Source organism: Lissotriton vulgaris, chromosome 10 (genome assembly GCF_964263255.1).
Source record: "Lissotriton vulgaris chromosome 10, aLisVul1.2, whole genome shotgun sequence".
NCBI lineage: Eukaryota > Metazoa > Chordata > Amphibia > Caudata > Salamandridae > Lissotriton > Lissotriton vulgaris.
In genome coordinates, this window is record NC_141698.1 from 506,990,280 (window position 1) to 507,000,047 (window position 9,768).

A 9,768-nucleotide genomic window follows, 5' to 3' on the forward strand; every position below is an offset into this window, starting at 1 on the left:
TCTCAAGGTGACTGCTTCGATTTGGATAATATGTATCCAACATGTTGGTCTTCAAAATGTCGGTACTGTTTGGTTCCTTTTCTGCCAAATACTCAATTTCCCGAACAGGTTTTAGAACTCGATTTCGCGTTGCAGCAAGACCAAGACTCGCCCAAACGAGACTCCTGGATTTGGCATAGAGACTTGCTGAAGACAATCGATCAGAACATTCGTAAGCTCCGATTTCTCGATGCGACAACATCTTCAGACTGAAACTGTACAACTTCTTGCTGAGGCTCTTTTCATGGGAAATGTCCTCCCACATATCCTTCAGTTCGGTCTTTTCTTTTTTGGTGATGTAAGATGTCACATACCGAGCCACAGCCATACAGTTGTCAGCCACAAACTGTATATCCATGTTGGCATTCCACATGGACAAAATCACTGGGTTGTAGTCATTGATGTACTTGGACTCTTCGTTCCTTTTCAAATTGTATGTATTCTTGGGTGATTTCCTCGTCACATTATGTCGCAGCGAAGACATCAAACTGTTCACTCTTCCTTTAGAAATCACCGGTCGTGGAAAGTTGAAACGACATTTGGTGTAGAACTTGTCCTTGTTTCTGAATTTACGACGACAGTACTTTCCACAACGATGGCTTTGGAAACGTAGAACTTGTTCTCTTAGACTTTTCTTCTCCGTTGCGTTTGGAACAGCACACGTAGAATACTGTTCGATGAAATTCATCACTAAGTCATCCGGATCTGTTCCAAATTTAGGTGCATCCTTGATCCACAGCAACATATGTATATGAGGGGCACCTCTTGCTTGGTACTCCTTTCTCCAGAAGAAATCCAACACCTCTCCAAGAGGTGGATTCTTTTTATTTGTGATGAAAGACATCATAGCTTCAAATCTATGATTGAAGTACCTGCATACATTCACAGGATCCAAAGAACACAGTTCTCCAGGTGTCTTGAATTCAATGTTTTCAATATTTCCATTTGCCTCTCGTAGAAATTCAAGTAAGTCATCCCAGCCATACTCGGCACAGCTCAGAGTGAGGAACCATGTCGGAGTTCCTAAGTTCCTCAGCATACATTTTAAGTCACCATGACGACGGTACCAGTACTCATTAGTACCACGCTGACACGCCATGAGATTAATTAAGTGAGAATCCAAAATACTGTCTTGGACATTGACTTTATGCATAAAGTCACTTGCCGAGATGTTTCGCATCTGTATACCACTTTTTAAGATGTGGTTCACTGCATATGACAGTCCAGACAGATCGCTTTCAAACAGGAGATGAAACAAATAGGGAATGCATTGCCGAAACCTAGGATCTTCTGCATACAATCGTAAAGTCCGGTATTCAGACGCAGGAATTTCACGAGGTCGCTCATCATATCTTCCTCCTTGACCTGTGGGAAATAGCTGTGGGAAACACCGAGCTTCCAAACTTTCCTCCCAAACACTAATGGGACTCCCTTTGGCTTGTTTCATTTGAAACAACTCAATAGCATTCCCCATCACTTCCTTGGAATGCAAAGGATGAACACTATAATGTTCATATATTTCTTCACTTTTAGAGGCCTCTACTTTCTCAATTTGGCCAGCACACAAATCGCTATCCTCTTCATCACTTACTTCCTCTTCTGCAACATATACATTCTTATAGTACTTATTATTTTTCTTCAAATACACTGTTGCCTTTTTGACTTTCCTAACATCCACTAAATCTTGCCATATTTTCTTATTCTTTGTCGGAACCCCATTAACCAAGATAACCAGAGGTTCCTCTTCCACTTTTTCTATTCCAATTGTGTTAATGTTTTTGTTCAAATCTAGAGGCAAATAAACAACTCTTCCCTTTAATCCTCTCTGTAAATCTGCTGGAGGCAATTTCCCTGTCTTTGGCTCCATTCTTACAATAGCCTGAAAGGGATGGATACTTTGAATCAAAATAGATTCATAAGTATTTAAATCCTTCAATTCAGAAGGAATCTCAACCAATTCCAGATTATTATGAACTGCCCTAGCAGGCATCTGGTTTTGGTTTAATTTATTACAACAATAAGTACACACACGTTGATCCGATCCCAAATCAAAATAATTTTCTACCATCAAGTATGTGGCTAAATCCTTCCATTCACTATTATTTTCCCTTTCACTTTTTGCATATAAATCCACTACCTTAGTCTGATTCTTATAATAAGTGCGTCGACAACATACACAAGTGAAATTAGGCCTCTCACTTGATTTCATCTGAAACGTGGCAATTTCCTTCTGAAAATTATCTGTACTGGAAACCTGTACATTATCTTCCACATTACCCTCTACTTCAGGGTCAATTTGAACATTCTCATCTTTACTACCAAAGTAACAAAACTCAATTTCTTCACAAAGATTCTTCACATCTATTTCAGAACCATGCAAAAGAGCAGCACATAACTGTTTAAGCATAATTGCTGGACTCTTAGCATAATACAACATTCTCACTAATTTTCTCACTTTATTATGATGCACTGCTAGCATCCTGAAATGATGAAAAACACTCTGGCATACTCTCCTGGAAAGACAAGCCAGTGAATGACCACGCAAACCTGTCATTTGTCTCACTCTGCAAGGATCTAAATCTTGCAACAACTTCATTTTCTGCTTCAAACTTTTCTTATTAAATGTCCGTATAAAATCACATAGCAAATTGATGGAAACCTGTCGCACACTGCAAATAGAACTACACTTCCAAATGTACACAGGACCCTTAGGACGTCTTCCTAAAACCTCATCACTTAGCGCCTCTTCTGTCTCTGTTGTCACAAGTAGTTCTTTTTCAACTGGACAACCATCCTTCACTTCATAAGCTCGACCACTGATGTCAACTGCATGCACCAAATCATTATCCTGAAAATAAGTCTCCTCATTAAAAAATGCCTCAGAACTTGAACTATGCATCCATTCTCCAGAAAAAACTTCACAAAAGTTAGTACGATTTACTACTCTCTTCCATCTACTTTTTGTTTTGAAATCAGAAATTACCTTGCTTAGTTTCCTAATTCTATTGATTACCAAAATAAACAACTTTCGCTTGATTTCAAAAGCATGATCAATAATTTTCTCTACATTTTTCTTCTTCCTATAAAATGCCGCTTTCTGTTGGCCTTTCTTTTTAATATTTTTCAATAAATTAACTAATATCCTATTACGGAACATTCGTTGTCGAATGTCCCTAAACTGTTGTTTCCTTCTACTATCATGCACAGAGTTATCTCTTCCTCTACCAGTAACATTTGTGATGGGTCTCTCCTTTCCATTTAAATTACTTCTCTTTTTGTTAAGAGACACATTTTTTTGAGCAAAATTTTTTTTACTACAAATATTTCTTAAGAATGATTTCGTGCTCTTACCCGGACCTTTCTTGGTGTTTTGACAAGTATTTGGGGAAGAGGACTGCTGCAATAAAACATCATCCTGCTGTCTTTGACGTTTTCTAGCCTTTCGTATTCGACTTCTGGAAGGCATTTTCCAAACTATGAAAGAATCTGCAGTTGAATCTGTGAAAAAATATAATATAAAATGTTATTAACCACTATTACCAAACAGTAAATAAATAACAGTCATCTAAAACTTAATGCTGTACTAATTATTTAACATAGCAAATATTTTCCACCAGCACTGCATCACAAAAATGACACTCAATGGTACAAAACAGGCATACAACACTCATAAATCACTCCCTAATATTTTAAATCATTAATTCAGGATGACGATAAGATGTAGCCTATCTAAAGGTTTGTTTAGGCCCAGATCTTTGGACTGGGGTGAATGTGTGTCATTGATCCACATTCAGTCCATCACCTGTTTTGTTTATTTGAGGTGAGGCCAACACATGGTTGCAGATAAGATTTTCACTGAAAAAAAACCAAGGTAAAAAAACATGTGAAGGCCTACCAATGAAGTAAATCATTAAATGAAAACCAATACATTTCTGGAAATATGCACTACTAGTGCTTCATAAGATGTTTTGGATCATATTTATAAGTTATTTGAGTATCTAGTATGCTATTTTACATTCTTCATGGTGCAAATTTATTGTAAATACGCTCCCACCTGCGGTTGGCAAATTTAGATTTTGATTATGGGAGTTAGATAGGCATGTTAATAATTTCCCAAAAATGGTATATAACCCCAAACAACCTTTGAAGCAAATGCTCTTAGCCATGTTATCCACCTCCCATTGGATAACATGGCTAAGAAATGCTTGCAAATGTGATAAAAAAAGGCCTGCAATGCATGAATAACGCAGAAAAATCAGCGATATTCATGCATTTTCCAACAAATGCTCTTAGCCATGTTATCCACTTCCTATTAAATAACATGGCTAAGAACTGCTCAGGGCACCATGAGGAACGCTTTCCATTTAAAAAGGGAAAAATAACATCAAAGACACTAAAATGCCTTCTAAATATGAACCCAAACAACCTATGAAGCAATGTGAAAAAAAACTGCCGCAATGCATGAATATAGCAGAAAAATCAGCGATATTCATGCATTTTCCAGCAAATGCTCTTAGCCATGTTATCCACTTCCAATTAAATAACATGGCTAAGAACTGCTCAGGGCCCCATGAGGAACGCTTTCCATTTAAAAAGGGAAAAATAACATCAAAGACACTAAAATACCTTCTAAATATGAACCCAAACAACCTATGAAGCAATGTGAAAAAAACGGCCACAATGCATGAATATAGCAGAAAAATCAGCGATATTCATGCATTTTCCAGCAAATGCTCTTAGCCATGTGATCCACTTCCTATTAAATAACATGGCTAAGAACTGCTCAGGGCCCCATGAGGAACGCTTTCCATTTAAAAAGGGAAAAATAACATCAAAGACACTAAAATGCCTTCTAAATATGAACCCAAACAACCTATGAACAATGTGAAAAAAAACGGCCACAATGCATGAATATAGCAGAAAAATCAGCGATATTCATGCATTTCCCAGCAAATGCTCTTAGCCATGTTATCCACTTCCTATTAAATAACATGGCTAAGAACTGCTCAGGGCCCCATGAGGAACGCTTTCCATTTAAAAAGGGAAAAATAACTTCAAAGACACTAAAATGCCTTCTAAATATGACCCCAAACAACCTATGAAGCTCTAACAGTACATATCCTGAAATTTAATTCATTTCAAAATTCGTTTTTAAACACAGCATATAAATCAATTGTATACCTGCATTCATGAAGAAATGACTAAAAATGTCCTTGAGACACATGAAAGTGTTTTCTGGAATGCCCTAGCACCATTTTTGGGACACTATTAACATGGCTAGGTAACTCCCATAATCAAAATCTAAATTTGCCAAGCACAAGTGGGAGCGTATTTACAAGACACTTGTCCCATGAGGAACACTTTACATTTTAAAAGGCGAACACAACATCTTAGACACTCAAATACCTTATAAATATGGCCCAAAACAACCTATGAAGCTCTAGCAGTACATATCTAGAAATGTAATTGATTTCTTAAATCGTTTTTAAAAGCAACATATCTGTTTCAGCTTACATAACAGACCATGAAATGGCCTCCATGTATTACAATATCTTGTGTAACTGCATGCCAGAATGTTACACCAAATATGCAATTATAATTTCTCTTTGAAACTAATTCTATTAGTATATCACTAGAGACAAAACCACATTTTAAAAACACAGCTTTCTTCATCATTTTCTCCTTAAATCATACTATTCTCTATCTAAATTAAATAAATCTTTTCTCACCTTAGCAAATATTTTTTGAGTTTTGAAAACAGTCTCAGAAATACACCAAATTGTCTTCAGCAGAAGAAAAAGGATGCACTCCAAAGGCTGCAGCTATTGAAAGCACAGAAATACAGATATTCTTTTCACATATCTCTCATATTAGCCAATCATACCTCTTCCCTCACTTTTTTCAAATCAAAACCCTTCCCCCCTCTGCCCTGTCTGCCTTGTTTCCATAGCAACCACCTCCTGGAAGACCTCTCATGTTTGCAAATTCACACAACAATGTTTCAATTGAACTCTGAACTCTCAGTGCACCTGCGTATCCAGTGCAATCTTTCATTAAATGTTTCTTCCTTGACCATTCAAATTACATCTTTCAAAGAACACATCCATGCACCCTAACTTTCTGTTTTCAGAAATGGAAATGCACCAATCACTGCTAATGAATCATTAGCATTGTAAATCCACAGTTTTTTTTCTTTAGAAACTCCTACTGTTTCAACTGCCCTTTCATTACCACACTTCATCTGACTGCAGAACAACCTTCTTCCACCATGTTTAACGTCTGGATTGTTGGACATAGTTACATCCACTGGGCTCAAAGGTATGCTGAGAGCAGAAATTTACACAACCTCAATTTACAAGATGTGGAAATTAAGTGGTTGGGCCAAAGAGGATTAAAATGTCACCAATTGATACCATTGGTGAAAACCTTTATGCATTTGCCAAAACCTGACCTGTTAATAGTGCACTGTGGAGGTAATGATTTGGGCACTTTGACAGGGGTAGGTCTGGAAATGCTTTTAAAGGACACCTTGGAGCAATTAATGGCACTTTTTCCTCAAACTGCCTTGGTATATTCCAATATATGCCAAAGACAGAAATGGAGGTGGTCCAACCAATTTTGTCCACAAATTGAGAAAGCGAGGAAGCATGTAAACAAATCTGTTTCAGCTTACATGAGAGACCATGGAATGGGCTCTCTGTACAACAATAACTTGCGTTACTACATGCAAGATATCTACAGAGGAGATGGAGTTCACTTCTCAGATGAGGGCAACAGAATTTTCATTCTGAATTTAAGACTCTGCATTGGTACCTACTTATAAGTACCTAAATGTACCATAAACCCAAAAGCTCTTCTCAGAGCTACCCTACATCTGATCACTCACAATTATTATTTTTCTCTAACTTTTTTCACTAATTTTCCACAAAATTCGCTCCCCGGAGCGCTACCCGGTTCGCTAACCGAAAGCTAACCTCGCGGAATTTTTTTAAAAAAAAATTTTTTTCCGCACATATAAGCCTCCTCAGCCACGCTCAGAAAACCTAGGGGGTCAAGATAAGTCTACCATGACCCCTTCTACCCATTCTAAACATTATTTGCCCTCCATCTTGTATCTTAATGCGAACGAAACACAAAATGGTGGACTCCCGTGACGCTTAAGGTTCGCTAACCGGGCAGCTTCCCGGAAAGCGGTCCTAAAAAAAGGCGGGAAAGTAATTTACAGAATAACGACTAGAAACACTCTCACCAAATATAGATTAGCTCATACTACATAACAATCCCTTCCATTCTCACAAATTTCATTGAAATTCCATTTAGCCATTTAGCCTGTAGACCTCTCCAAGTACCGTGAGGTAAATTACTTCACAAAACACATCTGAATTGTTGGAATTGACAACCAATGAAAATGTTACTTTCATTTTCTACTTTTATTACCTGACATTTGATTGGTTATATACCTGTATATATATAAAGGGAGAGAAGGAAACACAGCCATTTTGACTACTACTTCTTGTTGTACCTCCTATTTCAAAAGCTTCAAAAAACTTCAACTTCTTTGTGAAGGTAAGTTATAATTTAATATATTGTGCACTATGACTTAATATAGTAGACTTTTTCTGCTACATATACACTATCCCTCTGTAGTAGTAGTGTCTTGGTTAAATCACATACACTTTTTTTTAGTCCTATTTCCACTCTCATACTATACACTGCCAAAAGATAAATTCACTGATAAAAACTGCCTATCTAAAATTAATCCCAACAGTGCCCTATCTCTACTAATATATATTTTTTTAATCCAAATTTCAGGCAAAATGGAAGGCGAGCAGCAAGTTTCATTTTCGATTGAACTGAAGGAGAGCAGCCAAGACAAACTTGATGACTTTATGGATGACAGTAGAGACCACGAACTTCTACAATGTGTTGAAGCAGTAGACAACTTGCTTCAAAATGAAAAACAATTACACCCTATAATAAATTATGACATTTCTGACAATGAAATGTTAGAAAATTTAATAAAGTATGAAACACAATCATAATAAAAAAAATAAATAAATAAAGAAAACAAAAAAAAACAAGAAAAACAACAAACAATTAACATACAGTATTAGAAAAGTCTTTCATTCTTTTATCCATAAAGTTCGCTGCCCAGAAAGCTATCCGGTTCGCGAACTTGGCGCTTACCACGCAAAAAAAAATTTTTTTTTTTGGACCCTCCTAGGCCCTTTTAAAACCTCCACATAAAACCTAGGGGGTCAACGAGGATCTACTATGCCCCCTTATGGTAATTTCCCCCTTTGTTTTGGCCTCCTCTTGTCTCTCGATCCTACCGAGAGACAAGATGGCGGCCGCTCCGGACTGTTTAGAATGTTGACAGACACCGGAGGGCCAATCAGCTTCTCATCGCAAAGTTCCGTTACGCGAAAGGTTCGCTAACCGGATAGCTGCCCGGAGCGCTGTTACAGATATATATCTTGATTTAAACGTTAATTTCTCAAAATCCACTGAAGCACATATATTGAGACCTAGCAAAGGCACATCGGGCTAACAGTCCCTACAATTTTGCCAAGTTTCGTGAAAATCCATTCAGCCGTTCGGGCTAAAAGTGAGTCCAACCGCCCTATGGAAATTAACATGGGAAAAAGGCGTTTTGGGACCCCCCTTTTTTCTCGGCCCCCCCTCCACAAAACCCCCCCAAATTTTCAAGGTCTGCTCAGAAACAAAATGTGCCATTTTCCTGAAAATTTCAGCCAATTCCGTCCACGAACGCAAAAGTTATTAGGCATAGAATTTTCAGAAATCCCATAGGGAAAAAATCCTAACTATATATACCTACTGGCGACCGCCAGTAGGTAATATATATATATATATATATATATATATATATATATATATATATATATATATATATATATATATATACATATATATTACCTACTGGCGGTCGCCAGTAGGTATATATAGTTAGGATTTTTTTGAATAGGGATTTCTGAAAATTCTATGTTGAATAACTTTGGCGTTCATGGACGGAATTGGTTGAAATTCTCAGGAAAATGCCACATTTTGTTTCTGAGCGTCCCGTCCCCTGAAAGTTTGGGGGGGTTTCTTGAAGTGGGGGCCGAGAAAAAAGGGGGGTCCCAAAACGTGTTTTTAACATTGAGTTTTCCATAGGGCAGTTGGACTCACTTTTACCTCGAACGGCAGAATGGATTTCTATGAAACTTGGCAAAATTGTAGGGACTGGTAGTCCGATGTGCCTTTGCTAGGTCTCAAGATATGTTCCATTGGATTTTGAGTAATTTAGGTTAAAAAAAATATATATATCTATGGCAGCGCCCCGGTACGCGCACCGGGGAGCGCACCGGGCGCGCCACGCGACTTGTGCACGGAAAGCTGATTGGCTCTCAGGTGTCTGTAAACATTCGAAACAGTTGGTAGCATCGAGACACAAGAGGTGGCAAAAACAAAAGGGGAAATGACTATAAGGGGGAAGAGTAGACCCCTCTGACACCCTAGGTTTGATGTGTGGCCATAAAAGGGCCCCGCGGGGCCCAAATAAAATTTTTTTTTTATTTTCGCAGGGGGGAGCGCCCGGTACACGCACCGGGGAGCGCACCGGGGAGGGTACCATGGAGAAAAAAGAATGACAGAGTTTTTAAAAAATGTAGCCTTTTTTTATAATTTGGAGGTAGTTCTCAAAAAAACAGTTTTTTTTTCTTTTTGTTG

General features: G+C 37.9%; 1 long non-coding RNA gene across 1 annotated transcript in view; it reads right to left on the minus strand.

The window, feature by feature from the left end:
• LOC147685466 (uncharacterized) overlaps positions 1-9,768 on the minus strand; it is a 320,852-nt gene that overhangs the window by 47,959 nt on the left and 263,125 nt on the right. The gene's annotated exons all lie outside the window — the stretch shown is intronic.